General features: G+C 36.1%; 1 pseudogene; it reads left to right on the top strand.

Annotated features, from left to right (window-relative positions):
* Positions 1–212: 212 nt before the first annotated feature.
* On the top strand, positions 213–9,947 carry LOC104092959 (protein ROOT HAIR DEFECTIVE 3 homolog 1-like; annotated as a pseudogene).
* The last annotated feature ends 10,545 nt before the right edge of the window (positions 9,948–20,492 follow it).

The following is a 20,492-nucleotide window of genomic DNA, read 5'->3' as shown; positions in this document are numbered from 1 at the left end:
TAAGATATTTTTTATTTTATAATTTTATATAACTCAAACATATTATTTAATATTATTTATGTGATTTAAAAAAAATTATTTATTGAAATAAGCAGAGATAATGTTGTGCCACCTAAAATTGATACTGTACTAATATTTTAAAGATATATCTCTAGATTCTCTTCCCTCTCAAAAGGGAGACATATTTAATTAGATATTACAAATTTTCGTATTTCACCTTACAAGGTGTCCCGGGTATTCATAGATTTTGTTTACCTGGTGTATTAACCTAATTATTATTATTGTTATTACTCTCACTAATTACTAGTACTAGTAGTAGGAGTAGTATTCTTCCTCTTTGATTTTGATGATTGCAAAGTTACAATTCTTGATAGAGTTTTCACATGTGATAATCGGATATGAGGCGCACTTTTTAAGACAGAAGAAGCCATATTTCTATTCAAAGATCGCACTTTGGCACTCTCCTCCTCGAATTCACAAGCATTGATCGAGCTTTGAGCTTTCTCATATGGGTATGTCTTCTATCTTTCTGATGCTCCAATCCACTTCCATAGTTCCCAATTCACACTCTAAATGATCTGCTTTTAACTTCCGCCCCATTAATTTCGTGCTCCATATTCATAAACCAAATGCCATGTAATAGTTCTTCAGTTTACCGTCTTTCTCACGGTTTAACTATATGTTTTTTGTTTTCTGGCCATTGGGTTTTAGTTGTTAAGTAGTAACTTATTTCAAATTACATTGATTTCTTAGAGTGGATAGATTGCCTTTAGTTGTTTGTTTACCTGGCATAGTGTAAATGAGCTTAAATTGAATTCTCTTCAACAAATGGAAAAGATTGATGAATTAGTAAATGTAATTGGGTTGCAACCATGAATGTTTTACAGTTAGAATAGATGTTCTATGCCATTTTCGAAAGGGCATGCATCTATGGTTGGTGCTTGTGGTTGAGGGAGTGGTTTTGAACTTATAAAGAAAAGGGCAGCCCGGGGTGGTTTTGAACTTATAAAGAAAAGGGCCGCCCGCTGCACGAAACATCCTTTGAATAGGGTCCGGGAGGGACCCCCTTTTATTGTATAGCAAAAAGTAATATTTTCCTTTTTTTTTGCTATTCATAAGTTGATTTACTTTTATCTAATCGAGCAATGATTATGTATTCTAAGCACCCATCGCTTTTGAAACAAACACTATTATTTATATAGAAAAACTATTAATTTACACAAATATATTAACTGAGCACCCAGTCTAAGTAGCAATTTCCAAATTAAAATCAGTTAGAGCTCCCATGATTTAAAAATCCTGGATTAGCCACTGTAATCAAGAGTGTAGCCCCTTGACTGTTAGCTTCAGATCATAAGTGGGTTTTTCTGACTTTATATCTGTGTTCTTTCAGATAAAAGTGATGAATGTTGTTCAACTCACCTCATTGATGGGGATGGGGTGTTCAATGTTGCTGGACTTGAGAACTTCTCGAAGGAAGTTAAACTGGCAGAATGCGGTCTTTCATATGCTGTAGTATCCATTATGGGCCCACAAAGTAGTGGTATGAACAATTTCTTGGAAATGTGAACACTTATCGTTCATTTTGCTCTTTGGAATCTATTGACTTCAATTTAACTTGAAAACTTGAAACCCAAATGTCTTCGGAATCTATTTAGTTGGAGTAATCTATCCCCTGTAAATGATGTTATCACATTTCAAGATTTCATTGGCTCTATAACTTTGACTCGGCAGCCAAGCTTTTTGTTTTTTTGGTTAGCTCCCCGCCCTGGATAATGTACTTTTTGTAATGGGGCTAACCCATCTTCTTTTGTACTTTTTGCATCTTCTTGACTGTTATATAACACCTTACATAAAAGAATGTAACTTGGGAATGTTGATCCTTAGTGAACAAAAGGTCAAAAGCATCCTAAAGCTGATTCAGATCTTCCTGTGCATGTTTTAGAACGGCTCACTTTTTAGACCTCTCCTTTATCAGGATACCTTTCAGCTCTACTGACCACGGGTCATTTTGATCTATGTTGCTCGGACTCTCCGAAAATGTTACCGGGTGCGTGTCGGATCCTCCAAAAATAGTGTATTTTTGGAGGATCCGACACGGGTGTGACATTATTTTGGAGAGTCCACGCAACATAGATTTTGATTAACTCTTAGTCATTGATTTTCTTTTGAGTTGATGCTATTCCATAAATGCCAATTTTGACAAATTTTAAATCATTTTGATGCTATTCCATGATTATGACAGGGAAGAGTACGCTGTTAAATCATCTTTTCTTTACCAACTTCAGAGAGATGGATGCTTACAAGGGAAGGTAAGTCTTTGGAAGTTATGTTATTAATGCTAATTCTCTGATATTCTATTGAAGTGAGCTGAAAGAATTTACTTCATTTCAGGTCACAAACCACGAAAGGTATTTGGATGGCTCAATGTGATGGAATTGAGCCTTGCACCCTTGTTATGGATTTAGAGGGCACTGATGGAAGAGAGCAAGGAGAGGTGTGGTTATAAATGCAAAAAAAATGATTATTGACTTTCCTCTTTGTTGCTCCATTCAATGCAATTCTTGTGACCAGACATATATTATTCTCAATTCATATCTGCATGTACTGCTGTATGATATATTTGTATTCATTGTTACCGCTAATATGAATCAGCTGTTTGTTACTAATTAAAGAGGACACAAACCAATTATTTTCTTGATTCTTTATTAGCCTTGTTGTCTCGTATTGCTTTTAAAATTTAATGTATCCGGCTCCTTGACCTATGAAGACAAATTTAAGACTAGTAGCTTTCTCTGGGCCATTGTCTAGGACAATGCTCCTGACATAATGCTGGAAAAGTTCTTACTAATTGGCTTGTGTATGAGACATTTGATTTTGCTTCCCGTATTGTCTGTGTCAATGTTGTAATATCCATCTTCAATCATGTATATGAAAGAGATAAATTTGGAGCCGCCAAAATTCAGCTACCAATGCTCATTGAATGCTCCCTGCCCATCATTTGTCATGGAGTGTTATAACTGGGCATAGAGCTTATTGTTTTCTCATTCAGACTTTATTTTCCTTTTAGGATGACACTGCATTTGAAAAACAGAGTGCCCTGTTTGCACTTGCTGTTTCCGATATAGTGCTAATCAACATGTAAGCTTCCTTTAGTGTATGAAGTACATAGACTTGACATAAAATAATACCAGCAAAAATTGAAATAGACAAGTTGATCAAATGTCTCAACATTCAGGTGGTGTCACGACATTGGCCGTGAGCAAGCTGCAAATAAACCTCTTTTGAAGACTGTTTTCCAGGTAAAAGTAGAAAAAATTTACTATTTTTTTTGTATATCCTGGATCAATTTACTGATTTCTTTATGTTAAACAGGTCATGATGCGGTTATTTAGTCCTCGTAAAACGACATTGATGTTTGTTATACGTGATAAAACAAGGGTAGGTTCCTTCCTCTCTTATAAATGAGTGTTACACATTCAACTGCAAATTGTATAAAGACTTCAATAAGCCAGTTAATTTTCCAATTGAATTTTGTAGACTCCACTTGAGAATTTGGAGCCTGTACTACGGGAAGATATTCAAAAGGTACTATATGCACGATTCTTCTTATTATGTTTCGTCTTACAAAATCAAATATTATTTTTTGTTCACTTCTCTTGGATAGATTTGGGATTCCGTCCCAAAGCCGCAAGCTTACAAGGAAACACCTTTAAGCGACTTCTTTAATGTGAGTCTCATTACGATCTGTCCTAACCTTCTTACTGTCTCTTTTATGTCTATGCATGTTCATGTAATGAAATCGATTGACATTCCAGGTCGAGGTTGTGGCTCTTTCTAGTTATGAAGAAAAGGAAGAACAATTCAAAGAACAGGTACTTTAAAGTAAATTAATGGAAACAATGATCATTTTATCTTTCTTTTTCTCTTTTAAAAAGTTTAATTTCTTAGAAGTGGTTACTTTGCCAATATGGTTTTTCCTTTTCCAGTTTAATGGGCTTTGAGTTGCTTATTTCTGTTCATTTTTGTTTTCTTCATAAGGTGGCTAGTCTAAGACACCGATTTTTTCATTCTATTGCACCTGGTGGGCTTGCTGGAGATCGTCGGGCAGTTGTTCCTGCTTCGGGCTTTTCATTTAGTGCTCAAGAGATATGGAAGATTATAAAGGAGAACAAGGACCTTGACCTGCCTGCCCATAAGGTTAACATTTGATTCTCTTTGAAGTTTCCGGTTATGTTTCCATAGTTATTGTGTTTGATTCTTATCTAATTACAGGTTATGGTAGCTACTGTACGCTGTGAAGAAATTGCCCATGAAAAATATGCTTCTTTTACAGAAAATGAGGTATTGAATTGTTTTGAAGGTTAACTTAATGTGTTGTACATTCTTATATTTATTGACAATCTCTGATAAAATTGCCCATAAATATGTGCTTTTTTCAATACAAATGAGGTGTATTGACGTGATTGATCTTTGTTCTAGGAATGGTGTCAATTAAAAGAGGCCGTGCAATCTCATCCAGTCCAGGGCTTTGGAAGGAAGCTTACCTCAATTTTAAACAGTTGTCTGTCATAGTAGGGACATACTTTCATGCAGTGCAGCATTAACTTTTCTATAGCTGTGTGCTTGTATTTTTTCCTACGTCTACCAAATTTTGCGACCAAATTTCTATCATTTCTTATACAATCTCTGGTGACAAAGTCTAAAACTGCATCTATGATACCAAAGAATGTAGGAAGCCTGTAACTTTGTCTGAAGAGAAGCTACTACACTAAAACTACAAAGTTGCACTTCTACAGCGATGTAGATCTGTACAGAATTCTCTTTTTCCTATTGATATAATTTGATGTTTTTTCTGTTCTTGATACATGTTATATCAGTTGTGGTGTACGTATTTCATTAATAAGGACATGTGCACTTGGTCAGTAACATTCTTTCTTTTCAGGTATGATGCTGACGCTACTTTCTTTGATGATGGAGTAAGATCTACAAAACGGAAGCGGTTGGAAGAGAAATTGCTGCAGGTAATGGTGGAAAAAAAATAAAAAATAAAAAAAGAAGAAAAAGAATTATTATTTTTTCATTTATAATATTAAGTTAGATAATGTATCCAATTGGAAGAGAAACTGCTGGAGTTAATGTTCTAAGCTTTTTTAACCTTTGAAGGTACATTTTCTGATTGCTTTATCTAGTTACTTATCCTTTCTCCTATTGCAGCTTGTCCAAGAAGCGTACCAATCTATGCTGGGACACATAAGATCTCGTACTTTGGAAATATTCAAAGAAGCATTTGATAAGGCACACTAAAGGGAGGTAAAGGGTTCGCTGTGGCTGCTCAGGACTGCACCGAGTTTTTTATGTCCCACTTCAATGAAGAATGTGCAGGTACAAGATATAGCCTGCTATTGCTGCCCTGCATGATATATTATATACGGAAAAGGGCCAAAATTATTGTTACCTTTTTCAAAAAAAAAAGGGGCCAAAATTACCCTTCAACTATTGGAAATAGACCACTTTTGCCCTTCGTTATCCTTTGGTATCAAAATTACCCTTGCCGTTAGTAAAGTGGACCACTTTTATCTCTTAAAACTAACCGCTGTCCATGTCAGCATATATAGGTGGAAAAAACACCCACCCATTAACCCGTCCCATTTATCCATTAACCCGTATTTTATCCCGCGGCCCGTCCCTTTATCCCCTTTCCTTTAACGCTGTAAGTAGAGGACTATGTTAGACGGGGAAGGCTGGGGAAGGCTTTGCCTGTAAATGACTGATATTATGCAGGGATTAAATATTGGGTTCAGTCACGGCGGATTAGCTTTTGAAATATGACTACTAGTACTGTTTTGCAGATGCTGTTATTGGGCAAGCAAATTGGGATCCCTCTAGAATAAGGGATAAGCTCAAGCGTGATGTAGATGCTCATATTGCTGAAGTTCGTAGTGCCAAGCTGGCTGAAGTTACAACCCTCTATGAGGCACGAAGTTTGCGAACCTGTATGTTTTAATCATTGTAGTACCTATCAAAAAGTAAAGTTCATTTAATCCTTTGGTAGTGCTTTCCTGTTGCATTTTGACATTCAAATAATTTGTCGTTCGCCTATCCCTCAATCAATCTAGGAAAAAAAGGAATGTTTGGGTTTTCCCTTTCTTATGTGGGGAGTTTGTCATCAGCCAGTTGCAGCTGAGAGCTGGATTGCTGCATTCATTCATGAAATAAATTGAAATGTTGATTGTTTTTAAAGAATCTTATATTATAGCATGCAACATTGAGAACTATATTTTTAGATTCAACTGTTCTTTCTAATTTCCCTCACTTATAGTACTAATGTTATTCTTGTATTTCCCATTCTTAGATGTCACTATTACCCGTTGTTTATTTTGCTTCGGTTATCTTACTTTGCTGGCTGCTGTTACTGTTTCTTTTTCTAAAGCTTCTCCACCTCCATATTTCTTTGTCGTCTGCTGTGACTATGCTTTCTTTGAGCCGAGGGTCTATCGAAAACAACTTCTCTACCTTCACAAAGTAGGGGTAAGGTCTGCGTACACACTACCCTCCCCATACCCTACTTGTGGGATTACACTGGGTATGTTGTTATTGTTGTTGCAAGTTGCAACTGTTCTTTCTAATGTAATTATACTGGCACTAATGGGAATTCAGACAAAATTGAACGAGGCATTAGCTGGACCTGTTGAAGCTCTTTTAGATGGAGCTGGTGATGATACATGGCCAGCGATAAGAAAGCTGCTTCAGCGTGAGACTGAAACCGGAGTCTTGGGTTTCTCTACTGCACTTTCTGATTTTGAAATGGATGAACAAGCTAGAGATAATATGGTTTCAAGACTGAAGGATTATGCACAGGGAGTAGTTGAAGCAAAGGCAAAGGAAGAAGCTGGAAGGGTTTTGATTCGCATGAAGGATAGGTACAGACATGAGTTACTCTATTCTCACTTTTCTTGACAGAAAAGTTGATGAAGAAGAGTTACTGACCTGAAAATTATTGACAGGTTTTCAACATTATTTAGTCATGATTCTGATTCAATGCCACGAGTTTGGACTGGAAAAGAAGATATCCGAGCAATTACCAAAACTGCTAGATCAGCTGTATGACTGACTAGATTGAGCTTCCTCATTTGGATGTGATTTCAGGTTTGAGTATTACATTTCAGTCTGTGTTGACTCCTTCAAATGTTCTCCCAGTCTCTGAAGCTCCTGTCAGTTATGGCTGCGATTCGCTTGGAAGATGAGGGTGATAGTATAGAGAAGACACTAGCCCTTGCTCTTGTGGATGGAAAATCAGGTGCTTCCACCTCAGAGAGATCCACATCTGTTGATCCTCTAGCCTCTAGCACTTGGGATGAGGTAATTAGCTTAATAAATGACGTGGTTTGTGTTAGAAGTTTTTGCAAGCAGAAAAAGTAACCAAAGAGGGGGTGGTGGGGTGGTGGGGGGACAAGATCCCGGCAAGTCTGGATGCCCAACAAGATGTCATAAAATGTGAATGTTTGCTTCGAATCTTCCCAGTCATGGCCATTAACTATGTTATGTAATTTTTTTTATATAAGCGTGAAATCCATGTGAATTAGCTAGCCCAACCCCAATTGTAAGAACAGGTTTGAAACTTGATGGAGTATGGTCCCGCACCTCTACGCTGCTCCCATTTGAATTCCATATTTTGTGTCAGTGGCAGGAGTCGAACTCGTGACATGCGCCCAATTCATACAGCCTGCGCTGCGTCCTTAGAACTGAACCAAAGTTCTGGGGGCTAAAGTATGTTGTGTTAAAATCTGGATCGGGTTTTCTCAGTCCAATACTTCACGTGCATATGATAAAGCTCACGAGTCACCACTTAGTTTCAGCTTTAGAAACTGTACCTCTGACATTTATGGTTTATTTTGCTTGCTATCTTTCAAGCTGTCAAGTTGATCATCTTTAAGTCAATTTTTATTGCAGGTCCCCGCATTGAAAACTTTGATCACACCTGTCCAGTGCAAGTCTTTGTGGAGGCAATTTAAATCTGAGACTGAATATACTGTTACACAAGCCATTGCTGCTCAGGCATGATCTTTTGGCTGCTATTGCTTCGCTTCAGTCTTCTTTTGAAAGTGAAGTCCTTTTATACTTGTTTTGGTTGGCAGTAAGGTGGATTAGCAATGTTGAATAATATGTCTAGATTAATGGCTGGGTAACTATAATTGGTTCTTGGAAGTCGATTTTGAACAAAGCCTACCCCCTTCAGTTGATGTTGGGGTTTCAGAGCAACTGTTTGAATGTAACTGTTTAAGCAGTTTAAGAATGTGTGGGTTCTCACTCACGTTATCTGTGCTTGTCACTGTGATTTTAACTATTATCTGAGCTGTTATAAATATGCGCAACATTTGCTGTACATAGTTGATCTTACCATGTTGACTTTCTATTCGGAATATTTCTTGAGAAATTCTTTTGAGTTTTCTGATTGCCATTTGAATATTTGTGGTTTCCCCTTATGCTGTATCTTTCTGATTTTCTGGTACTTTACCCTGCAGGAGGCTAGCAGGAGAAGTAACAATTGGTTACCACCTCCTTGGGCAATTGTTGCCTTGGTTGTTTTGGGTTTCAATGAATTCATGACATTTTTAAGGTACCTTTTCTGCTAATAAATCAGAAAGCACCACAATTTGATACATTCATGTTTGTGTACCCACTGGCTTGGTGTATCCATCGTTGATTGCTTAACTTATGTTGAGATTTACTTTTTCTCCAGAAACCCTTTGTATTTGGGAGTTATATTTGTTTCTTTTCTACTATTGAAAGCCCTTTGGGTGCAAATGGACATCTCTGGTGAATTCCGCAATGGTGCTGTAAGTATCAGATCTGAATTCCTATTATATCAGTTTCTATGTTTTAACAGCAATTTGACCAATTAACTCTTACACGCCATTTCTGTAGCAGCTGACTTTCTAGACTTCTGTTTTGATAAGGTTAACGCAACCAACATAGTCAAACTTTCCTAAATTTAATGGTCCTTGATAAAAAAATATGTTCATTGTTTTCCTGTGGATCTTTTAGACGGACATCTGGATTCCACCTTCATGTTTCGTGTGGGCTTTCAGGAGTTATTATTTAATCTAATCTAGTCTCTGGTGGTGAAACATTCTTAGACTAGAAGTTGAAAGCAAGTGTGATTTGCCCAATTTCATTACTTTACTTGCAATATGGAGAACTTCCTTCAAAAATTTTAGGGAACTGATCTTCAATTTATGTGTTTCAGATTCCTGGACTTCTCTCTTTATCCACAAAGTTCCTTCCTACTGTCATGAACCTTCTTAGACGACTAGCAGAACAAGGACAAAGGCAGGCAAATGGCGAACCGCAAGGAAATCCTGCCCCTGCGTCAAACAGTTTCAGCGGTAGCCCCGATGATCATAGTGCTGTATCATCAAGTGCTTCCTCTAACATGACTTCTTCAGAAAATGGAGCAGAATATTCTAGCCCCTCTATACATGATAAAACGAAGTAAATATAGAGCAGTCTTATTCTATTTCATAAGAACAAGCTTTCATGCTCGCGCGGATGTGGTATCGTGCACAATTCTGCTCATGGCTTCCACCTTAGAGGCAAGCATGTAAAGATTCAGAAACTGAAGGCACTGGCTCTTGTGTAGGACATGTATACTGGGCAGCGACTTGAGGTGAATGAGGTCCCCTCTTAAAGTAGATTTTCTTTCTCTCTTTTTTCTTTTCCCTTCTTCTGCCCCCTGCTAATTGCTATAGCTTCCTTTTTATATATCATTTACCTTTCTTATCTGGTTTTGAATATTAACCTTTCCCTGGTTTTGCCGTACATTTTGTCTTAGGAGAAGCCTAATATCATGTCTGCCTGAAGAATTAGCAACAACTGTATCTTAATGAAACATGACAATCTCAAGATTAAAGCGATGCTACTGAAACGTTTTTTATTGACCTTCACCCTTGTTCATGTTAAGTTTCTGCTTGGGCATTACATCAACTCAACTAAGAAACTGAATAGGGGTTGGCGTAATTTTGATTTCTTCTTGTTAATATTATTTTCTGTTGCTATATTATTGCATTTTTGCAACTGCTACTGCAAAGATAATTCCTTGCCAAAGGTTAGGTTGGTAGTATCGGATTGTTCAGAAAATTAGAGTTTCCTGCCTTTGCTGTTTGGCTTATGGTCTCAAACTAAATCAATAGAGTGATGGCAATACTATTCAGATAGATATTACACTTTTCTGGTTTCTTATGTGAAAAGGAAGAGGGGACTACTGGCACTTATATTACATTGAGCTTTTTACTTTTTAGTTTTTACTTCTTATTGTGGAATGTAGAGTGAGATTCTTGAAGAAACAGTAAGTCTAGTTTGAAACTAAGGGAAAGGATCAGTGAGGAGAGGGAAGAGAGGTAGGATCTTTGGTCTATTTTTAGTTATCTTCAAGAGCAACCACGTTGCCATTGTTAGGCTCTGATATAGGTACTAATATCCTTCATATCTGTTTACTTAACTAACTTTTTCTGCCTTTTCTTTTAGTAAAATTTTCCTTGAAATTTTAACTTCTTTATTTTGGAGTTGTGGCCATGAATGTAGGGTAGGAAAGATAGGAAAAGGGAGTACCTTATGTTGGATCAAAAGGTGACATTAATTAAGAAGCCTCTGAAAAAGGCTAAATGGTGAGTAAATTGATAGTTGAGTTCAATTTTGTTCAGGCTCTTTGACAATGGTGGTGCCACTTTTTATTTTTATTTTTTTAGATACAAATTCTGAGGATTGGTGGTGCATGTTCAAAACTCAATAGATTATGGGTCATCTCTATCCTTCTCCATTTAAATATCTGATTTTTGTCGGCGGCATTTGTGATGTGCCCCTAACCCACTGAACTAACTTGGGTTAATTTTATTTTCGTATCATAATTTAAAATGAATTTTACCTTGCAAATACACACCCTACGCATTCAACAAATGAACCACAGAAGTAGAGAACGCATCTATTCCTGTAAAAGAGAGGTCTGAACCTTTGGTGGGTACGTTTCCACCATATGTGGTCTAAAATTGGCAAATGGCAATTGTCATTTGCCAATTTTCCCAGCCTGAGATGTTAAAGAAAACATATAACAAGTCTGAGTTGGGGCTCAACTGCCAAACTACGACGTATTCAATACACATGCACATTTTGATTTATTTTGATCTTTCTATTTGTGCAGTTATTTCATTTTCATTGCATGCCACTAGTACCCAAAAAAAGAGAAGATATTCGTAGTAATGATTGTACAACTGTGTTTTTCTGACTCCTCCTAACTAACAAATTAACATACATAATTCATATCCAACCTTCAGTGGAGGGTGGAAGAGGATGTTGTCCTAAAGTTGTGAACCTGAAAAAAAACATAATTAATCTGCTATGCTTATATGCACATGACATGTTCCAACTGTATGAACGTTAATGAATGTTACTCCATTGGCTTGAAATTAATATCTTAGACTCAGCACCACAGATACAAACTTGATTAGGACATATATCTGTTAATGAAGGTCAACCCCTAAATCATAATGTATTTGTTGCCCTCTTTATGTGGCAGCTTTACGAACCCAAGATTTCTCTCTCTCGATCTCAAACCAAATTAAAGGACTAACTTGAAAGTCAGCATTTTTGTTTTTTGTTCCTTCAATTATATCATGGTTGATTGAAATTAAACTAAAGATAAGACGGACCTAAACCTCGTTAAACCAAGATTCATCGACAAGCAGGCTTTAGATTAAAATTTAAGATAACCTTGAAATTAATTGGTGAATTTACTGCGAGTATTTGGTCCAAATAGTAGTCATTTTGAAGAAGAAAAAAAAGTATAATAATTAAACGGTCTCTTTTTTGCCCTTCTAAAATGTCAAATATTTCGGAAAAAGAAAATTGCGAGTCATTTATGTCGTTACTATTTTTATTAGAATTAATTAATTAGAGATGTTTAAAGAGTGATAAATGTACTTTAGATAAATATTTTTATGATAAAGGCTATGTATCATTCTTATGGAGTATAAACATTAAAAGACAAATAATATATAGGGGAAAGTAGTATGCAGAGGCGAACCTATGTTCTACAGAGAGAGGTCACGGGCACCCGTAAAGTTTGACAAATTTTTTATGTATATATGTATATGATTTTAGAAAATAGTAATATATTAGTAGTGAAAATCCTATACACAAAATAATTTTTGGTTGAATCTAAAATTACACAAAATTTGTGTTAAAAGTCAATGTTTATAGTTTGTAGTTTAGTATTGACTCTTTAACATGGCTATTGGCTTGTACCATTATACATTTATATGTTTGTCTCGTGCGACGACATGCTTATCTCTCTATCCAAGCCACGCTTTCCATGTTAAGCTAAAAACCATATGGTATTATTAAAACTTGTACTTCTCTAGATTTCAACTCCATTACTTAATTTTACCGTACGTACCACAGAAATATAAAAAGAAGCTAAAAAATACAACATAACCTCTAACGTCATAACTGTTGAGGTTTTTTAATTTTTTAAGATGAAATAGTATTAAAATGAGGGTGAATGGGAAATGGAGGGAAAATAAAATTTTTGAGTAAAATTTTAAGTTTTCCCATCTTGACAATGAGACATTGTCCCATATTGGAAGAGGAAAAGATTTTTGGTGGGTATATATATAATTGCTCTTCTTGTAGCTCTTAAAGAGTTAAGAAGAAAGCAAGTCTCGCGCCGTCGTCGTCGTCGCTCGGCTCGACTTCGGCTACGGCTTCGGCTTCGGTCAAACGATTGATTGATTAATTTTTTGGACCAAATTTATTTGTTAATAGTAAATATTAACTCCGCATTTATAACGGATATTTTCCAATCCGTGTATTGACCATCAGGCAGCCGCCTAATGCTCTTCCCACCATGAATGTGCTTGCTCCACAAATAAGTGCTTGCTCCACAAACAAGCTAATGCTTGCTCCACCATGGAGGGTGGACGATTGTTCTTCTTCAACACTGGCTGCTATATATATGTGCAGCAGTTGTTGAAGAAAGACACACACAATATACAAAACACAAAACTGAAATCGCTCAACAGATTTGGCTATACATTGCACTTCTTCCTCTCAGCATTTCCATACGATTTTCTGAGTTTCTACTCCTTCGTTCTGCATTGTTTTAACTTCAAACAAAGCAACTGTAAGTGTGATTTGCTACCGAACTTTGTATTCGCTGAAACACTGGGGTTTGAAGTACCACTACACCAGTGTGTTATTCGTTCTATCCTGGGAGGAAATAATCCATAACCTTGGGTACTAGGAGGGGATTAAATTCCTTAAGGAAACACTGTGAATTCAGTGGGCTCGAATTTATTACTGTTTCATTACGATAACTTATATTTTCCAGAATTATTATTTACAAATACAACAATATTGGCGGGACTAACAATCTTAAGAAATTTAATATTTATTTCTGTATTTGTGTTATTCTTATTATTCTGCAAACTAAAACCTTTGTGGTTTTGTGTACTTCCGTTTTGGAGAGTAAAGCCTTCGTGGCGTTTGTTGGAGATTAAAATCTACGTGATTTTTACTCCAGTTTGAAAACGTTTATTAAACATTTGTTTGTGTCATTCTTTTACAGAAAAAATGACGACTGAAAGCGAAAACCAAGCTGTTCCGATGGTGACTGCCAACGCATCGACAAGCCGAATACCGGCGTTGGCACCGACAGAAAAACCCGAAAAATTTTCTGGGATTGATTTCAAGCGCTGGCAGCAGAAGATGTTCTTCTACTTAACTACGTTATGTCTACAGAAGTTCATCAAGGAAGATGTTCCTGATTTGCCAGATAAAACTCCAGAGAATGAACGCTTTATCGTGATTGAAGCGTGAAAGCATTCTGATTTTTTATGCAAGAATTATATTCTTAGCGGACTGGATGATAATCTGTATAATATATACAGTAGCGTGGAGACGTCAAAAGAATTGTGGAATGCGCTTGAAAAGAAATATAAAACTGAAGATGCCGGGATGAAGAAATTCGTTGCCGCAAAATTTTTGGACTACAAAATGGTAGATAGCAAGTCTGTTATTACCCAAGTTCAGGAATTGCAAGTGATTATTCATGATCTACTTGCTGAAGGTCTTGTCATCAATGAAGCATTCCAAGTAGTAGCAATGATTGAGAAGTTGCCTCCGTTGTGGAAGGACTTCAAAAATTATTTGAAACACAAACGAAAGAAAATGTCCCTTGAAGATCTCATTGTTTGGTTGAGAATCGAAGAGGACAATAAAGCTGCTGAAAGGAGAGGCCGTGGAAATTTAACAATAATGGGAGCAAATATTGTTGAAGAAAACAAAAAGAGGAAGAAGGCTTCTGGTCCGAAATACAACCCAAGCAAGAAGCGGTTCAGTGAAAACTGCTACAACTGTGAGAAAAACGGACACAAATCTACGGAGTGTTGTGCTCCGAAGAAAGACAAGAAAAGGGGTCAAGCAAACATGGTAGTAAATCATGATGATGTTGATAACTTGTGTGCCATGCTTTCTGAATGTAACTTGGTGGGAAATCCTAAATTGTGGTGGTTTGATTCAGGAGCCACTCGCCATGTTTGTGCAGTTAGAGAAGCTTTTGCTACTTATGCTCCTGCTGGACCCGGAGAGACAGTTTATATGGGAAATGCTTCAACAGCAAAAGTTGAAGGATATAGGAAGATATTTCTGAAAATGACTTCTGGCAAGGTCATGACTTTGAACAATGTCCTTCATGTTCCCGAAAGGAGAAAGAATTTAGTCTCTACTGGACTTCTTGTTAAGCACGGTTTTAAATGCATTTTTGTGTCCAACAAGGTTGTCATAAGTAAGAATGAAATATTTGTAGGAAAAGGTTACCTCACCGAGGGCCTTTTCAATCTAAATGTAATGGTTGTGGAAAACAATAATAATATTTCAGCTTCTTCTTACTTACTTGAGTCAAATGATTTATGGCATGTACGTTTGGGTCATGTCAATTATAAAACCTTGCGAAAAATGATTAACTTGGAAGTACTGCCTAAGTTTGAATGCGAAAAATCAAAATGTCAAACATGTGTGGAATCTAAGTATGTTAAACATCCTTATAAGTCAGTTGAAAGGAATTCAAATCCTTTAGACTTAATTCACACAGATATTTGTGACATGAAGTCAATACCATCTCGCGGTGGAAAGAAGTATTTCATAACTTTTATTGACGATGGTACTCGATATTGCTATGTTTACTTACTGAATAGTAAAGATGAAGCAATAGACGCATTCAGGCAATACAAAAATGAAGTTGAAACGCAACTTAACAAGAAAGTAAAAATGATAAGAAGTGATAGGGGTGGTGAATATGAATCTCCTTTTGAAGAAATATGTTTAGAATATGGAATTATTCATCAAACAACAGCCCCTTACACGCCCCAATCTAATGGGATTGCGGAAAGAAAGAATCGCACATTAAAGGAGATGATGAATGCGTTGTTGATAAGTTCTGGTTTGCCATAGAACTTGTGGGGGGAAGCCATTCTTACGGCTAATCGAATATTAAATCGAGTACCCCATAGAAAAACACAATCCATTCCATATGAAAAATAAAAATGAAGGAAGCCCAACTTGAATTATTTTAAAGTGTGGGGGTATTTGGCAAAAGTACAAGTTCCTAAACCCAAAAGGGTAAAGATAAGACCGAAAACCGTTGCTTGTGTTTTCATAGGATATGCGACAAATAGTAAAGTATATCGATTTCTGGTTCATAAATCAGAAAATCCCGACATTCATAATAATATGGTTATAGAATCAGATAATGCTGAGTTCTTTGAAAATATATATCCGTATAAAAAGGAATGTGAGTCGTTTGGTGAAGGATCTAAATGACCTCGGGAAGAAACAAAAGAAAGTACATGTAATCAGGAGGATCCAAGACGTAGTAAACGTCAAAGAACGTCTACTTCATTTGGACCAGATTTTGTGACTTTCTTATTGGAGAATGAGCCTCAAACATTTAAAGAAGCTATGACTTCTTCGGAATTATTATTTTGGAAAGAGGCAGTCAATAGTGAAATAAAATCCATATTGAATAACCATACATGGGAATTGGTTGATCTTCCTCCTGGAAATAAACCTTTGGGTTCTAAATGGATTTTTAAGAGAAAAATCAAAGATGATGGCACTATTGATAAATTCAAGGCAAGACTCGTAGTCAAAGGGTATAGACAACGAGAAGGTCTAGACTACTTTGATACATACTCTCCAGTTACAAGAATTACGTCCATACGGATGTTAGTAGCATTAGCTGCAGTGTATGGTCTTGAAATTCATCAAATGGATGTTAAGACGGCTTTCTTAAATGGAGAGTTGGAGGAAGAAATTTACATGGAACAACCTGAAGGGTTTGTGGTTCCAGGTAAAGAAAAGAAAGTATGTAGACTTGTTAAGTCTCTTTACGGACTAAAACAAGTACCCAAATAATGGCATGCGAAATTTGACCAAACAATGTTGTCAAATGATTTTAAGATAAATGAATGTGATAAATGTGTGTACATTAAAAATGTTCCAAATCACATAGTCATTGTTTGCCTATATGTGGATGATATGCTGATAATAAGTAATGACATTGCCAACATAAATGCTACTAAGCGTATGCTCAATAGCAAGTTTGATATGAAAGACTTGGGAGTTGCTGATTTAATTCTGGGAATTAAGATCCATAAGACTTCTCAAGGTCTGGCATTGTCACAATCTCATTATATTAAGACAGTACTTGAAAAATTCAAGCACTTGGGCTTTAAAGTTGCAAAGACTCCAATTGACGTGAATCTTGCATTAGCAAAGAATAAAGGCCAAAGCATATCACAATTAGATTATGCTCGTGTGTTGGGATGCTTAATGTATATCATGAATTGTACACGACCAGATATAGCTTGTGCTATAAGTAAACCGAGTCGATATACGAGCAATCCAGGCCAATCTCATTGGATGGCAATGAAACGAGTTTTGGGATATTTAGAACATACCCAGAACTTTGACTTGCACTACAGTAAATTCCCTGCGGTGATTGAGGGATACTGTGATGCAAATTGGATCACCAGTTCAACTGATTCTAAGTCCACAAGTGGATATGTATTCACTATTGGTAGAGGAGCGGTATCTTGAAAGTCGTCCAAACAAACATGTATTGACCGCTCTACAATGGAGGCTGAATTCATAGCCTTAGATAAAGCCGGTGAAGAAGCTGAATGGCTCCAGCATTTCTTAGAAGACATTCCATTTTGGCCCAAACCGTTGGCACCAATATGCATACATTGTGATAGTCAAGCGGTAATTGGAAGGGCTGTGAGCGTTATGTATAACGGTAAATCTCGTCATATACGACGAAGACATAAAACCGTTAGGCAATTACTCTCTAGAGGAATTATCACGATTGACTATGTAAAGTCAAGTGATAATGTGTCGGATCCATTTACAAAAGGCCTAACTAGAGAGGTAGTTGAGAAATCATCAAGGGGAATGGGGCTATGGCCGAGAACAAGTCATTGTGGCGGTAACTCTACCTAGAAGACTGGAGATCCCAAGATCTAGGTTCAAGGAGATCAAACAAAGTCATTAATGACGGTTCAACATTGTCAAATAAAATTTTAGTCCGTTCTCGTGATGAGACAATGTTCAGTACCAAGGATAAAGCATTAAGGCTTTTTAATGATTTCTAAATTTGATACGGGGTATATCAAATAGTGTATCTACAGGATGACACGTTTAGGAATCACCTATGTAAGTGTGAAGTGTTAGCCGCTTCAAGGAGAACTTTGTAAGGCCAGTTCTCTACGCACTTATGAAACCAGGCGGTGTTCATGGCTGAAACGAACACAACAATGAGAACCAAAGACGGTTAAGGGTTGATTGTGTGACTTATGGTTGTCTAGGTATATACCAAAGATCGACGGTTCAAAGATATCAAATCTACTGATTGACCGAGTATATCCGACATAAGTTCACTACGGAAAGTTCAAAGGAAAACTTACTTATCCAGATGCGATTAATCCTTGCTTGTAAATCACACAGTTTTTCCATGCATACTTCTGTGATATAGCCATTCCCCATTCATGTGGGGGATTGTTGAGTTTTTTTTGTTTTTTAAGATGAAATAGTCTTAAAATGAGGGTGAATGGGAAATGGAGGGAAAATAAAATTTTTGAGTAAAATTTTAAGTTTTCCCCTCTTGACAATGAGACATTGTCCCATATTGGAAGAGGAAAAGATTTTTGGTGGGTATATATATAATTGCTCTTCTTGTAGCTCTTAAAGAGTTAAGAAAAAAGCAAGCCTCGCGCCGCCGTCGTCGTCGTCGCTCGTCTCGGCTCGGCTTCGGCTTCGGCTTCGGATTCGGTCAAATGATCGATTGATTGATTAATTTTTTGGACCAAATTTATTTGTTAATAGTAAATATTAACGTAAGATTATCCACATTTGTAACGGATATTTTCCAATCCATGTATTGACCACCAGGCAGCCGCCTAATGCTCTTCCCACCATGAATGTGCTTGCTCCACATGCTCCACAAACAAGCTAATGCTTGCTCCACCATGGAGGGTGGACGATTGTTCTTCTTCAACTCTGGCTGCTATATATATATGCAGCAGTTGTTGAAGAAAGACATACACAATACACAAGACACAAAACTGAAATCGCTCAACAGATTTGGCTATACATTGCACTCCTTCCTCTCAGCATTTCCATACGATTTTCTGAGTTTCTACTCCTTCGTTCTGTATTGTTTTAACTTCAAACAAAGCAACTGTAAGTGTGATTTGCTACCGAACTTTGTGTTCGCTGAAACACTGGGGTTTGAAGTACCACTACACCAGTGTGTTATTCGTTCTATCCTGGGAGAAAATAATCCATAACCTTGGGTACTAGGAGGGGATTAAATTCCTTAAGGAAACACTGTGAATTCAGTGGGCTCGAATTTATTACTGTTTCATTACGATAACTTATATTTTTCAGAATTACTATTTACAATTACAACAATATTGGCGGGACTAACAATAACCTCCAATGCGAAAGAGAATATAGTAGTCAGAAAATTCGACTTTTTTTTTTTGGTCGTTTGGCCATTTAAATTGTCCGATCATTATAGTCGGAAATTTTAGACTACCGTAGTCAGAAAATATTTTCCGACGTTGACGTTTTCGACTACTCCAAGTCTGTCGGAATGTAATCAGAAAATTCAATTTTTCGACTACATTCTGACCGTTTCTGTTGTTGAAAAACGGTGATTTTCTGGTAGTGATATAAAACTATATCGAGGTCCTAATTACACGATTTTTGTATGAATAACAAATTTATTAGTTACTAACAATTTTGGGGGTTAAATTCATCCGCTAGTAGCTATTGTTGGTGGTGCATATATATATATATATATATATATATATATATATATATATATATGTATATGCTGGCTTTGTCTTTATCAGTGAGCTGTCCAAATTAAAGTAAGTTAGAGGCTAGACAAAGATGAGGATGAGAAACTTAGAGATTGATAAACTTGAAAGTAATCGGATGGCCATGCATTGATGATAGGAGCCCAACTGTAGGCATTCATTTCTCCATTAAATGACTCTCCTAGTTAGAGGTACCTTTACCTTTAATTTATTATTCCCTCCGTAGTAATTTATGTGAAACTATATTTTTTAGTCCGTTCAAAAAAAATAATATCTTTTTATATTTAGTAATAATTTAATTTTAAATTTTTTTATAATTTTTAGTTCTATAATTTGTTTAGACCATAAATTTTAATTTTTTTATTTCTTAAATTCTACGTCCAATCAAACTGTTTCACATCATTGAAACGGAGGAAATACTGTTTATATGAAAGAGGCATCTTCTCTTCTCCTATCCCTTGAGTATTCGTTCACCTACGCTTATCGTATTCGTTCACCTACGCTTATCGCATCATTACATTATAGCTAACTAAATAGCACCATTATTTAAAGGTACTAATCTTAGTATACCCGTTTTGCGCGTGTATCCCATATCAATAAATATAAAATTTTAAAAATTATATAAATAATATTAATTTATGTAAAGTTGACATGCAATTGTACGTGTTATTTCAAAAATATTTCTAGAATTTGATGTGAGTTAATGAATATAAAAATTATCATGAATATTGGGATAATTTATATCTAATTATAGTCTTTTTTGAATGTGTATTTACATTTTAACATAATTTTCATAGAAGGAATATTTAATTAAATAGTAATGGACATACTATTGTATACCCAAATAATCAAATATATAAGTTTCCACAAAAAGTTTTTCTCAAATTTTCTTAGAAAGAATTATTTGAATAGAAAACCAAAACCAAACTAATTATATACCTTGAGTTTTAACCCTTTGTTGACATGAGGTCTTCATTATTTTAATATCATTACCTTTTGCATCCTAAGTCTAAAATTAAATTAAATGAGATGAAAGTGACAAAAAATATCAATAGA

The sequence above is a fragment of the Nicotiana tomentosiformis genome, chromosome 6 (assembly GCF_000390325.3).
Source record: "Nicotiana tomentosiformis chromosome 6, ASM39032v3, whole genome shotgun sequence".
Taxonomy (NCBI): Eukaryota; Viridiplantae; Streptophyta; class Magnoliopsida; order Solanales; family Solanaceae; genus Nicotiana; species Nicotiana tomentosiformis.
The sequence above is the reverse complement of the archived record's forward strand: the minus strand, read 5'-3'. Positions and strand labels throughout refer to the sequence as shown.